The sequence below is a fragment of the Chlorocebus sabaeus genome, chromosome 1 (assembly GCF_047675955.1).
Source record: "Chlorocebus sabaeus isolate Y175 chromosome 1, mChlSab1.0.hap1, whole genome shotgun sequence".
Taxonomy (NCBI): domain Eukaryota; kingdom Metazoa; phylum Chordata; class Mammalia; order Primates; family Cercopithecidae; genus Chlorocebus; species Chlorocebus sabaeus.
In genome coordinates, this window is record NC_132904.1 from 110,898,534 (window position 1) to 110,911,756 (window position 13,223).

Consider the following 13,223-nt stretch of genomic DNA (forward strand, 5'->3'; position numbering starts at 1 on the left):
ATTTGCTGAATTGAACTAAAAGAACCTCAAATATAACATAGGGAAGACAATAATATTAATTGCATCTGAGACTAACAGAGTGACAGCTTATAGTCATGGGTTTGAATCCATCTGGAATTTGTATTCTTGATCTGATGAAAACAGTGCTGGAAATAGCAGGCACCCAGACAGCTGCACCAGTGCCCACAGGAAGCAGCAACTGCTGGCCCTGTGGCTCCCTCTATGGGTTTATTACTGCTGCCCTACACAGGAGGGTAAACTTATTTAAGCATGCCCATCAATCTTTCCAGTCTTATGTTTTTAAAAAGATGGAATCAAGACCAATTTCACAACTGGTCTTCTTGTTTCAGATCTTGAAATTCTTCCAACATCTTTGATTCTGTTCTACCAAATTCGCTTTAACAATACTTCTTTATGTCTTTACATGATGACCTTTGGAAAAGCTGTTTTAACCTTATAAAACTGGGTCTATGATTGTCAAATTTTTCACTGAGGAGCCTGTAATAAGAAAAAAGTATTTGCAGTGGGTTTGGTTTGGCTGCTCCATAGAGGACTGATGCCAGCACCCACCCAAGTTCACAGTCTACTCTGAGACATATAGATTTATAGATTTTAATTTGGTTTGGTCACATAGATTTTGAAATCTAATGTTAACCTGGGATCTTTTTATGAGGTAGGCATAATAGATATATTTGACTTAAAGAACCAAGAGCACAGAAGAAAGTTTGAATGATTTGTGCAGGTCATCTGATGAACTTTGAAACAGGACTGAATCCAAGATTCCTGTCATTTTGATCTCTAACACTGTGTGTTTATAGTGTATATGTATGACAACATAAGCACAAAGAATAAAAAGTAGGAAGTTGGAAAAACTATCTTGAAGTCTTTATACCATGTGTGAATTGGGATAACATTACTTGAAGATAGACTCTGATTAATTAAGAAAAATACTGTAACCCTAGTATAACCACTAAATATTTCTTTTAAAAAGTGGTATATATAATAAATCAACAATGAGGATTAGATGAAATAATAAAATATGTTTGATTAGCCCAATAGAAGGAAAAGAAGGAAAAAAAGAAGTGGAACATGGAAAACTTCTGTCAATATATTCTTAAATTCAAATATATGAACAGTGATCTGAAATCGGAATGATATAAACCAGGGGTGGACAAACTTTTTCTATGAAGAATCAGATAGAAAATATTTTACGAGAAAGAAACTATAAACAAGAAAATGTAATGGGTATATTAAAATTAACCTTGTGATATTCACAAGGATTAGAATTATCAGTATGCATTCAGAGTTTTTTGATGGATAAATATGCATTTGTATGTATACATGGGTTCATGCACACAGACATATATTTTCAAGCTCTGTCCATAGAGAAGCCCTAGAAGCAATGACACCTAGTGCCTAGACCTTGGTTTCTTTATTCTCCAGTAAAGGGAGCCAGAATTTCTTGGAGAAGTGGCTAGTTGATTCCATCACTTTGTCAGGGGATATGAGATGAGCCTAGAGCATCTTGTGGTGGTAGGAAATGTCTTTTAAAAAATGAAGGGACATGACAAAATGGTCCAGAAACTAACTTGAAAGAGCTCCTGATGACCAAAGTTGCAACAATTTGAGCCACAAAATAAATAACAATTGTTTTGGAATATATATTAGTCTACTCTCACATTTCAAAATACAATCATTGTTCTCACATTTCAAAATACAATCATGCCTTCCCAACAGTACCACAAAGTCTTAGTGAATTTCAGCATTAATTCAAAAGTCCAAAGTCCAAAGTCTCATTTGAGACAAGGTAAGTCCCTTCCACCTATGAGCCTGTAAAATCAAAATCAAGTTAGTTACTTCCAAGATACAATGGGACTATGGGTGTTAGGTAAATATTTACATTCTAAAAGGGAAAAATTGGCAGAAAGAAAGGGGCTACAGGCTTCATGCAAGTTCAAAACCCAGAAGAGCAGTCATTAAACTTCAAAGCTTCAAAATAAACTCCTTTGAACCCATGTCTCACATCCAGGGCACATTGATGCAAGGGGTGGGTTCCCAAGGACCTGGGCAGCTCTGCCCCTGTGGCTTTGCAGGGTTCAGTCCCTGCAGCTGCTCTCAAGGGCTGATGTTGAGTGCCTTTGGTTTTTCCAGGTGATGAGTGCAAGCTGCTAGTGTATCTACCATTCTGGGGTCTGGAGGATGGTGGACCTTTTCTCACAGCTCCACTAGGCAGTGCCCCAGTGGGGACTCTGTGTCGGGGCTCAGGCCTCACATTTCCCCTCCACACTGCCCTAGTAGAGGTTATCTATGAGGGTTCCACTCCTGCAGCAGACTTCTGCCTGGACATCCAGGCTTTTCATACATCCTCCTAAATCTAAGTAGAGTCTCTCAAGCCTCAACTCTTGCACTCTGTGCACCTGCAGGCTTAACACCCTGTGGAAGCCACCAAGGCTTATGGCTTGCACTCTCTAAAGCAATGGCTTGAGCTGTACCTGGGTCTCTTTGAGCCAGGGCTGGAGCTGGAGCAGCTGGGATGCAGGGACCAGTGTCTTGAGGCTGTGCAGGGTGATAGGGCCCTGGGCCTGGCTCACAAAACCATTCTTCCCTTCTAGGCTTACAGGTCTGTGATGGGAGAGGCTTCCACAAAGGTTTCTGAAATGCCTTTGAGGCCTTCTCCCTATTGTCTCCACTATTAGCATTTGACTCCTTTTCACTTATGCAAATTTCTGCAGTCTTCCTGAATTCTTCCCCTGAAAATGGCCATTTCTTTCTACCACATGGCCAGGCTGTGAATTTTTCAAACTTTTATACTTTGCTTCCTTTTTAATATAAGTTCCAGTTTTACATCATTTTTTGCTCATACATATGAGCATAGGTTGTTAAAGCAGCCAGGCTGCTTCTTGAATGCTTTGCTGCTTAGAAATTTCTTCTCCCAGATATCCTAAATCATCACTCTGAAGTTCAAAGTTCCACAGATCCCTAGGATGGGGGCACAATGCCTCCAAGTTCTTTGCTAAAGCATAATAAAAGTGACCTTTACTCCAATTCCCAATAAGTTCCTTATCTCCATCTGAAACCTCCTCAGCCTGGACTTCATTGCCCATATCACTACCAGTATTTTGGTGGCAACAATTTAACAAGTCTCTAGGAAGTTCCCAAGTTTCTCTTATATTCTTATCTTCTTCTGGGCCCTCTACCTTCTGCCTGTTACCCAGTTAAAGTTGCTTCCACATTTTCAAGTATATTTTTGGCAGTGCTCCACTCCTCAGTACCAATTTTCTGTATTAGTCTGTTCTCACTCTGCTATAAAAATATTTGAGACTGGGTAATTTATAAAGAAAAGAGATTTAATTGGCTTATGGTTCCACAGGCTGTACAGGGAACATGGTAGCTTCTGCTTCTGGGAAGGCCTCAGGGAGCTTTTACTCATAGCAGAGGCAAAGTGGGAGCAGGTGTCTTACATGGCCAGAGTAGGAGCATGAGTTTGCGGAAGGGGCTACACACTTTTAAACAACAAGCTCTTGTGAGAACTCACTCACTATACAGTACCAGTTGGGGTTGGTGCTAAACCATTTATAAGAACTCTGCCCCCATGATCCAATTACCTGCTACCAGGCTTCAACTCCAACACTGGGGATTACAATTCCACATGAGATTTAGGCAGGGACACAGATCCAAGCCATATCAGAATATAACCCATAGAATTAAAAAAAATCTATGAGTTCATATCTATAAAAGTAAATAATAGCATAAATAAATGGGGTAGAAGAAATAGCTGTTCCTCACAGAAGAATTGCTACTAACAAATATGGCAAAAGTGAAGGAAATACAAAATGAGCATTAGAACTCTTCAGTAATAATTGCTGTAGTCATTATCTGCTAATGAATACTAAAATCAGTGAAGAAAAATTTGAAGAAAAACAAGAGTTTATTTCCACCAATATATTTGTAATTTCAAAGTTAAAAATAGTGACATTGGAGTGGAGAAAATCAATGAACATCTGCTTACCCAAGTGACGAAGGTTAACATAACCAGTAATAAGACATATATTGGTTGGCAATAATCTGCCAGACTTTTCTGTAATTCAAAAACTCATTTAAAAGTCAAAACAATCAAAAATCTTCTCAAGTTGAAAAAAAAGTTATACATGAAATGACTCAGTTTCCTAATTCCTTCATTTACCAAATAGTCTGCCAAATAGTTAATCATTTCTAATAATAAGACACAAATGCTGTACTGAGAAGGGCATATCACGTCTATGGTATGCTTGACAACAATGTATAACTTCAATCTAATTATGAGAAAATTTTGGATAGAAAAAAAATTGAGCGATATTCTACAAAATAACTAATTTTTCTAAAGTGTCACAATCATGAAAAACCACGTAAGACTAAGCAACTGTCCCCAACTAAGGAGACATGATAACTAAATGCAATTTGAGATCCTGGATTGGGTCCTGAAATAGAAAAAGGATATTAATGGAAAAACTAGTAAAATCCAAAAAAAGTCTGTAATTTCATTGATAGTTGCTAGTGTACCAATGTTAATTTCTTAATTCTGAACATTTGGTGATAATTATGCAAGATGTTATTTACTGATGCTGGCTGAAGGATATATGAGCATCCTGTATACTACTTTGAAACTTTTCTGTATTTCAAAAATGTATTAAAAGTAAAAAAATTTAAAACCACCTCAAATGGGAAAAAATAATATAGTTCTCCATGAAATGATTGTTTCCTCATATCATTTACCAAATAATTTGCCAAATAATTTGTTCATCATTTTGAACAGATTGATACTGCCACTTGAACGTTTCAAGTTGCCATCTATATATGCTTTAATCTAGTTTTAATCTATCAATGTCACACTGCTGTTTTTTGTTTTGCTATTTGTTTATTTATATTTAAATAACTTTAGGGGTACAAGTGGTTTTTGGTTACATGGATAAATTGTATAATGGTGAAGTTTGGAGTTTTAGTGTACCTGTCACCCAAATAGCATATATTTTACCCAATAAGTAATTTTGCATCCCATGTCCGTTCCCACTCTCCCTCTTTCTGAGTCTTCAAAGTCCCTTATACTACTCTTTATGTCTTTGGGTACTCATAGCTTAAATCCCACTTATAAGTGAGAATATGTGGTATTTTGTTTTTCATTCCTGAGTTATGTCACTTAGGATAATACCCTCCAGTTCCATCCATGTTGCTGCAAAAGACGTTATTTTGTTCTTTTTAAATTCATATATATTTATATTATATATATTGTGTGTGTATATATATATAAATGTAGCATATATATGCTACTTTTTCTTTATCCACTCATCTGTTGGTCAGTTGTGAATTGTGCTGCAATATAAATTCAAGTGCAGATGTCTTTCGATATGACTTCTTTTCCTTTGCGTAGACACCAAGTAGTGGGATTGCTGGATTGAATGGTAGATATACTTTTAGTTCTTTGAGAAACCTCCATACTATTTTCCACAGAGGTTGTACTAATTTACATTCCCACCTACAGTGTGTAAGTGTTCCCTTTTCATCACATCCTCACTAACATCTGTTGGTTTTTTACTTTTTAATAATGGCCATTCTGATTGGGGTAAGGTGGCATCTCATTATGCTTTTAATTTCCATTTCCCTGAAGATTAGTGATATTGAGTCGTTTTTATACATTTGTTGGTATTGGTATGTCTTCTTTTGAAAAATGTCTGTCCATGTAATTTTCCCACTTTATAATGGAACTATTTATTTTTTCTTCCTAATTTGTTTGAGGTTCATGTAGATTCTGTATGTTAGTCCTTTGTCAAATCTGTAAGTTACAAATATTTTCTCTCATTCTGTAGAGAGTTTTCTGTAGGTTTTCTATTTTCTCTGTTATTTCTTTTGCTGTGCAGAAGCTTTTTGGTTTAATTAGGTCCCATTTACTTTTTTGTTGTTGTTGTTACACTTGCTTTTGGGGTCTTAGTCATAAATTCTTTGCCGAGGCCGATATCCAGAAGAGTTATTCCAGGACTTTCTTCTAGAATTTTTATGGTTTCACATCTTAGGTTTAAGTCTTTAATCCATCTTGAGTTAATTTTTGTATAATGTGAGAGATGGGGATCCTGTTTTATTCTTCTACATGTGGCTATTCAATTTTCCCAGCACTGTTTATTGAATAGAGTGTCCTTTACTGAAGTGTATGGTTTTATCTGCTTTGTTGAAGATAAGTTGGTTCTGGGTATTTAACTTTTTTTCTGGGTTCCCTATTCTGTTCATTTGTTCTATGTGTCTTTTACACCAGTACTATGCTGTTTTTGTTTCTATAGCTTTGTAGTATAATTGAAGTTGGGTAATGTGATGCCTTCGGATTTGTTCTTTTTGCTTAGGATTGCTTTGATTATTTGGGCTCTTTTGTGGTTCCATATCTATTTTAGGATTGTTTTTGCTAATTCTGTGAAAAATGATGTTGATGTTTTGACAAGAATTGTGTTGAATTTGTAGATTGCTTTGGGTAGTATAATCATTTTTACAATATTGATTATTCCAATCCATGAGCATGGAATGTTTTTCCATTTGTTTGTGTCTTCTACAATTTCTTTCGTCAGTGTTTTATAGTTCTTCTTGTAGAGATCTTTCACCTTCTTGGTTAAGTACATTCCTCGGTATCTTTTATTTTTTGCAGCTATTATAAATGGGATTGAGTTTTTGATTTGACTCTCAGCTTGGTTGTTATTAGTGTATAGCTATTCTACTAATTTGCATACATTGATTTTGCAACCTGAGACTTTGCTGAATTTATCAAATCTGGGAGTCTTTTAGAGGAGTCTTTAGGGTTTTCTAGTTGTAAGATCACATCATCAGCCAACAGAGATAGTTTTACTTTCTCTTTTCCAATTTAGATGCTCTTCTTTTCTTTCTCTTACCTTATTGCTTTAGCTAGGACTTCAAGTACTGTGTTGAATAGAAGTGGTAAAAGTGAGCATTATTTTCTTGATCCAGTTCTAAGGGAGAATGCTTTCAACTTTTCTCCATTCAGTATGATATTGGCTGTGGGTTTGTCATGGATGGCTTTTATTAATTTCAGATCTGTTCCTTTTATGCCTAGTTTGTTGAAGGTTTTTATCATGAAGCAATGTTGGATTTTATCATATGCTTTTTTTCTGCATCTATTGAAGTGATCATATGGTTTTCATTTTTAATTCTGTTTATGTGATGACTTATATTTATTGACTTGCATGTGTTGACTCCTTGCATCCTTGAGATGAAATCCACTTGATCGTGGCAAATTATTTTGTGATGTGCTATTGGATTTGGTTTACTAGTATTTTGTTAAGAATTTTTGCATCTATCTTTATCAGTGATATTGATTTGTAGTTTTCTTTGTGCGTGTGTCCTTTTCTAGCTTTGGTATCAGGATGATACTGACTTCACAGAATGAGTTAGGACAGATTCCCTCCTTCTCAATCTTTTGAAATACTTTCAGAAAGGTTGGTGTCAGTTTTTCTTTCAATGTCTGATGAATTCAGCTGTGAATTCATTTGATCTTGTCTTTTGTTTTTGGGAGTTTTTTAAATTACTGATTAAATCTCAGTACTTCTTATTGGTCTGTCCAGGATTTCTATTTTTTCCTTATTCAAGCTTGGGGGGTTATTTGTTTCTAAGTCCTTATCCATTTTATCTAAATTTTCTAGTTTTTATGCATACAGGTATTCATAGTAATCTTGGATGATCATTTTTATTTCTGTGTCATCAGTTGTGATATCTCCATTTTCATTTCTGATTGAACATATTTGAATCTTCTCTCTTCTTCTCATAGTTAATCTAGCTAGTGATCTATCAATTTTGTTTATCTTTTCAAAAATCCAACTTTTTGTTTCATTGATCCTTTGTGTTTTCTTTGTTTCAATTTCATTTAGTTTTGCTCTGGTCTTTGCTATTTCTTTTCTTCTGCTAGATTTGAGTTTGGTTTGTTCTTATTTTTCTAGTTCCTTGAGATGTGACGTTAGGTTGTCAATTTTTGATGTTTCTGTCTTTTTGATGTAGATATTTAGCACTATAAACTTTCCTCCTGGTGCAGACATCTGATAACTTGTGACACTGTTTTCATTCTTTTAAAAAAAAATTTAGATGTCTATCTTGATTTTATCATTGACTCAAAGATCATTCAGGAACAGATTATTTAATTTCCATGTACTTACAAGTTTTGAGAGTTCCTCTTGGAATGGATTTCTAGTTTTATTCTGCTGTGTGGTCTGAGAAGATACCTGATGTGATTTCTATTTTTTAAAATTTATTGAGACTTGTTTTGTGCCCTATCATATGGCCTATCTTGGAAAATGTTCCATGTGCCAATGAGAAGAATGTATATTCTGAAGTTTTGGGGGTAGAATGTTCAATAAATGTTTGTTAGGTCCATTTGTTCTAAAGTCCAGTTTAAGTTCAGTGTTTCTTTGCTGACTTTCTGCCTTAATGATCTGTCTAGTGATATCAGTGGAATATTGAAGTTCTGTGCTGTTATTATATTGCTATCTATTTTCTTAGATCTAGTGATATTTGTTTTATGAATCTAGGAGCTCTGGGGCTAGGTGCATATACATTTAGGATTGTTGTATCTTCTTGTTGAATTGATCCCCTTATCATTTTGTAATGACGTTCTCTGGCTTTTTTTTTTTTCTTTTTTTTTAACTGTTGTTGGTTTAAAGCCTGTTTGGTTACCATTTGTGTACAATATTTTTTTTTTCACTCCTTTACCTTGAGTCTGTAAGATTTTTTTTTTTTTTTTGAGACAGAGTTTCACTGTTGTTGCCCAGGCTGGAGTGCACTGGCATGATCTTGGCTCACTGCAACCTCTGCTTTCTGGTTTTCAAGCGATTCTCCTGCCCCAGCCTCCCAAGTAGCTGGGATTATAGGTGCCTGCCACCACGCCCAGCTAATTTTTTTTTGGATTTTTTAGAAGGGATGGGGTTTCACCATATTGGCCAGGCTGGTCTTGAATTCCTGACCTCATGATCCACCCACCTTGGCCTCCCAAAGTACTGGGATTACAGGCATGAGTCACCGTACCCGGCCTGATCTATAAGAATTTTTATGAGTTACAAGGGTTTCTTGAAGGCAGTAAATATTTGGATTGTGTATTTCTTTTAAAACTTGGCTTTATATATATCTCACTTTCTAAGGGTAAATCCCTTTTGTTGTTCTTTTTTAAAAAAATTAGCTATCCATTTATTTTATTTTATTTTTTGTATGCTGTTAAGAATCAGTGTTTCTAGTAAGGTAGCAAGATGGAATACTAACAGTGGATACTAGTGCCCAAGTTTGATCCAATCTTGGAGATGCCACAGAATGAGAAGGAGATGATAGATTTCAGATAATAATAAAAACTGTAAGAAATCCCTGGAAAGTCCTAGTGATAGGATTCTGATATATATGATGGAGTGAGGGTTTAAGAAGCAGAAACCAACCCAGGGGGAGAAAAGAACGAGAAGCCATGACAGGGAAAGGACTCAGTGAGCATTCTGAGATCTTTTAAGTCCCTTACAATGCCCTGGTTAGCACATTGATTGCCACCTTCCTTCTCTAGTCAAAGAGAAAAATAGCATCATCATTCAGCCCAACTGGAGGCAGTGTAGTAACATCGGGGACCACTACAAAACCCTGAGTAGAGATAGTAGAAACCCACATGTACAAATTAGTCAATTAAAAACTTTAACTCCTTCCCATTACTACACATGAGGGCACTATTGTAATTTTGTTTGCGACTTCATTGTGTGGGAGTTTTACATGCACTATGGGATGTTTAGTAACCCTCTTTTCTTGCACTAAATGCCTGTGGTAACCCAGGATCATTATAGCAATCCCCAAATTTTCCTCACACATTTCTAAATGCCACCTTTGGTTGAGAACTTCTGTTCTAGATGATTAGATCCCAATACAGTGATGGCTTCTGGGAGAAGTTGTGCTTGGGTGAAAGTAGAGAAAAGTCACCCGAGATCAGTGTCACATTATATGTGTGAATGAGGGAATGGGAAATGGTTGAGGACAAATTAAAAGAGAGGTTCTTAGCATTAAGAAACCCTTCTAGCTTCCTAAAATCACCAGTAAAGGCAGAAGCCAAGGCTTGAAATTTGGCTTATTTTCTTTGGGAGACATTACCATCAAAAGTAGCAGATAATCCTAGGGGAATGTGACCTCACAGAAAAATTACTGAGACATTTGAAGAGCATAGGCACTTATATAAGAAAGGAAAAAGGCAGTAGAACACATAGAGCAATAATTAGAATTAAGTGTAATCAACATCACTGGAGAATGATAAGGTAGAAATATTTAAAATGCAAAACAGAAACAAGGCATGAGAAAGAAGAACCAGTTGAAGATTCTTGGTCTGAAAAGTATAATAACTGAAATAAATAGTAGTCTGGTGCACAAGTAGAATGTATACCAAAACCACATAAGTGAGCTGGAAGATTAGGTTGAAGAACTCTCCCAGAAATAATTAAGAAGGAATATAGAGTTGAAAAAATATGAAAGACAAGTTTAAAAATATGGGGGAATGAAATAATAATATCACTATCTATATTTAAAAAATTCCAGAAAGGTAAGGTAAAAAAAATCCAATGAAAAGTAGAGAAGCAATACGTTATTTTCAAGTACATGTGAAAACCAAAAATAGACCACATACTGAGTCACAAAGGAAATCTCAGCAACTTTCAAATTCATTATTTAAATGTAAATTGCAATGAAATTGCAAAATATTTGACAATGAATGACAATGAAAGTACTTTATATCAAACATTAGGGAATGCCACCAAATTATATTGAGAGAGAAATATATAACTGTACATGAAGCTATTAAATAGCAATGAAAATTAAGACTAAATGTGCTAGATGTCCAAGTCAAGGAAAGGAAGAGAATAGCAAAGTAAACCTGGAAAAAGTAGAAGTCAGGAAATCACAAATAGAAAAGGTACTAATAGGAAGTAAAACAAAGAAACAATAGAGATGATCAGCAGAATAAAAAGCTAACTCTTAGAGAAAAACTGAAAGTGGGCCACTTTCCAGTAAATTTGATCAAGGGGAAAAGAAAACACAGAAACAATTAATTTGGGGAGTGAAAAAGGGTATATCACATCTGACGCCAGGAAGATATTTTAAAGATTATTTGGGGAATAAAACAGGATACACATCTGAATTGGTGTTCTCATGAAAGAACACTAGAATAACTTTATGCCAACACATTTGCAAAGTTTGACACAGAGGACAAATTTTTGTGGTATATAACAACACAATTGATGAGAAGAGAAAATTTTAAAACCCCAATAAAAAAGTAATTATTCTCTGCATAGTTATTTCTTTCCAAAGAATACAGCATGGAAAAGGAGAAAGAGTAACTTCCAAAGTGGAAAAGCCTGGCAAACACTATCTCAGCTAGATGATCAAGGTCAACACTAGCAGTGAAAATTATAGTAATATGTACCCTTGATATGATGTGATGAAAATGGCACTTTACTTCTGGGGTCCTTCTCCCCCAATCCAAGAAGCCCAGTCTAACAATGAAAAAAAACACCAGATAATTCCCAATTGAGGGATACTGTTTATAAAATACCTGACCATGAGCAGTGGTTTGTAGTTCTCCACATGTGCAGAACATGCAGGTTTGTTACATAGATATACACGTGCCATGGTGGTTTGCTACACTCATCATCCCGTCATCTACAGTAGGTATTTCTCCTAATGCTATCCCTCCCCTATACCTGCAGGCCCTGACAGGCCCCAGTGTGTGATGTTCCCCTCCCTGTGTCCATGTGTTCTCATTGTTCAACTCCCACTTATGAGTGAGAACATGTGGTATTTGGTTTGTGTTAGTTTGCTGAGAATGATGGTTTCCAGCTTTATCTATGTCCCTGCAAAGGACATGAACTCATCCTTTTTATGGCTGCATAGTATTCCGTGGTGTACATGTGCCACATGTTCTTTATCCAGTCTATCACTGATGGACATTGGGTTGATTCTAAGACTTTGCTATTGTGAATAGTACTGCAATATACATATGTGTGTGTGTCTCTTTATAGTAGAATGATTTATATTCCTTTAGGTATATACCCAGTAAGGGGATTGCTGGGTCAAATGGCATTTCTAATTCTAGATCCTTGAAGAACCTCACACTGTCTTCCACAATGGTTGAACTAATTTACACTCCCACCAACAGTGTAAAATCATTCCTGCTTCGCATCCTCTCCAGCATCGGTTGTTTCCTGACTTTTTAATGATCACCATTCTAACTGGCATGAGATGGTATCTCATTGCGGTTTTGATTTGCATTTCTCTAATGACAGGTGTTGATGAACATTTTTTCATATGTTTGTTGGCTGCATAAATGTCTTCTTTTGAGAAGTATCCATTCATATCCTTTGCCCACCTTTTGATGGGGTTGTTTTTTTCTTGTAAATTTGTTTAAGTTCTTTGTAGATTCTGGATATTAGCCCTTTGTCAGATGGATAGATTGCAAAAATTTTCTCCCATTCTTTAGGTTGCCTGTTCACTCTGACGATAGTTTCTTTTGCTGTGCAGAAGCTCTTTAGTTTAAGTAGATCCCATTTGTCACTTTTGGCTTTTGTTGCCATTGCTTTTGGTGTTTTAGTCATGAAGTATTTGCCCATGCCTATGCCCTGAATGATATTGCCTAGGTTTTCTTCTAGGGTTTTTATGACTTTAGGTCTTACCTTTAAGTCTTTAATCCAACTTGAGTTAATTTTTGTATAAGGTGTAAGGAAGGGGTCCAGTTTCAGTTTTCTGTATATGGCTAGCCAGTTTTCCCAACACCATTTATTAAATAGGGAATCCTTTCCCCATTGCTTGTTTTTGTCAGATTTGTCAAAGATCAGATGGTTATAGATGTGTGGCATTATTTCTGAGTCCTGTATTCTGTTCCATTGGTCTAGATATCTGTTTTGGATACCAGTACCATGCTGTTTTCATTATTGTAGCCTTGTAGTATAGTTTAAAGTCAGGTAGCGTGATGCCTCCAGCTTTGATCTTTTTGCTTAGGATTGTCTTGGCTATATGGGCTCTTTTTTGGTTCCATATGAAATTTAAAGTAGTTTTTAAATAATTATGTGAAGAAAGTCAGTGGTAGCTTGATGAGGATAGCAGTGAATCTATAGGGGCCATATGGCCATTTTCATGATATTGATTCTTCCTATTCATGAGCATGGAGTGTTTTTCCATTTGTTTGTGTCCTCTCTTAT

General features: G+C 35.9%; 1 protein-coding gene across 3 annotated transcripts in view; it reads left to right on the plus strand.

Moving 5' to 3' along the window:
- NXPE2 (neurexophilin and PC-esterase domain family member 2) overlaps positions 1–13,223 on the plus strand; it is a 133,118-nt gene that overhangs the window by 48,661 nt on the left and 71,234 nt on the right. The window lies entirely within an intron of this gene.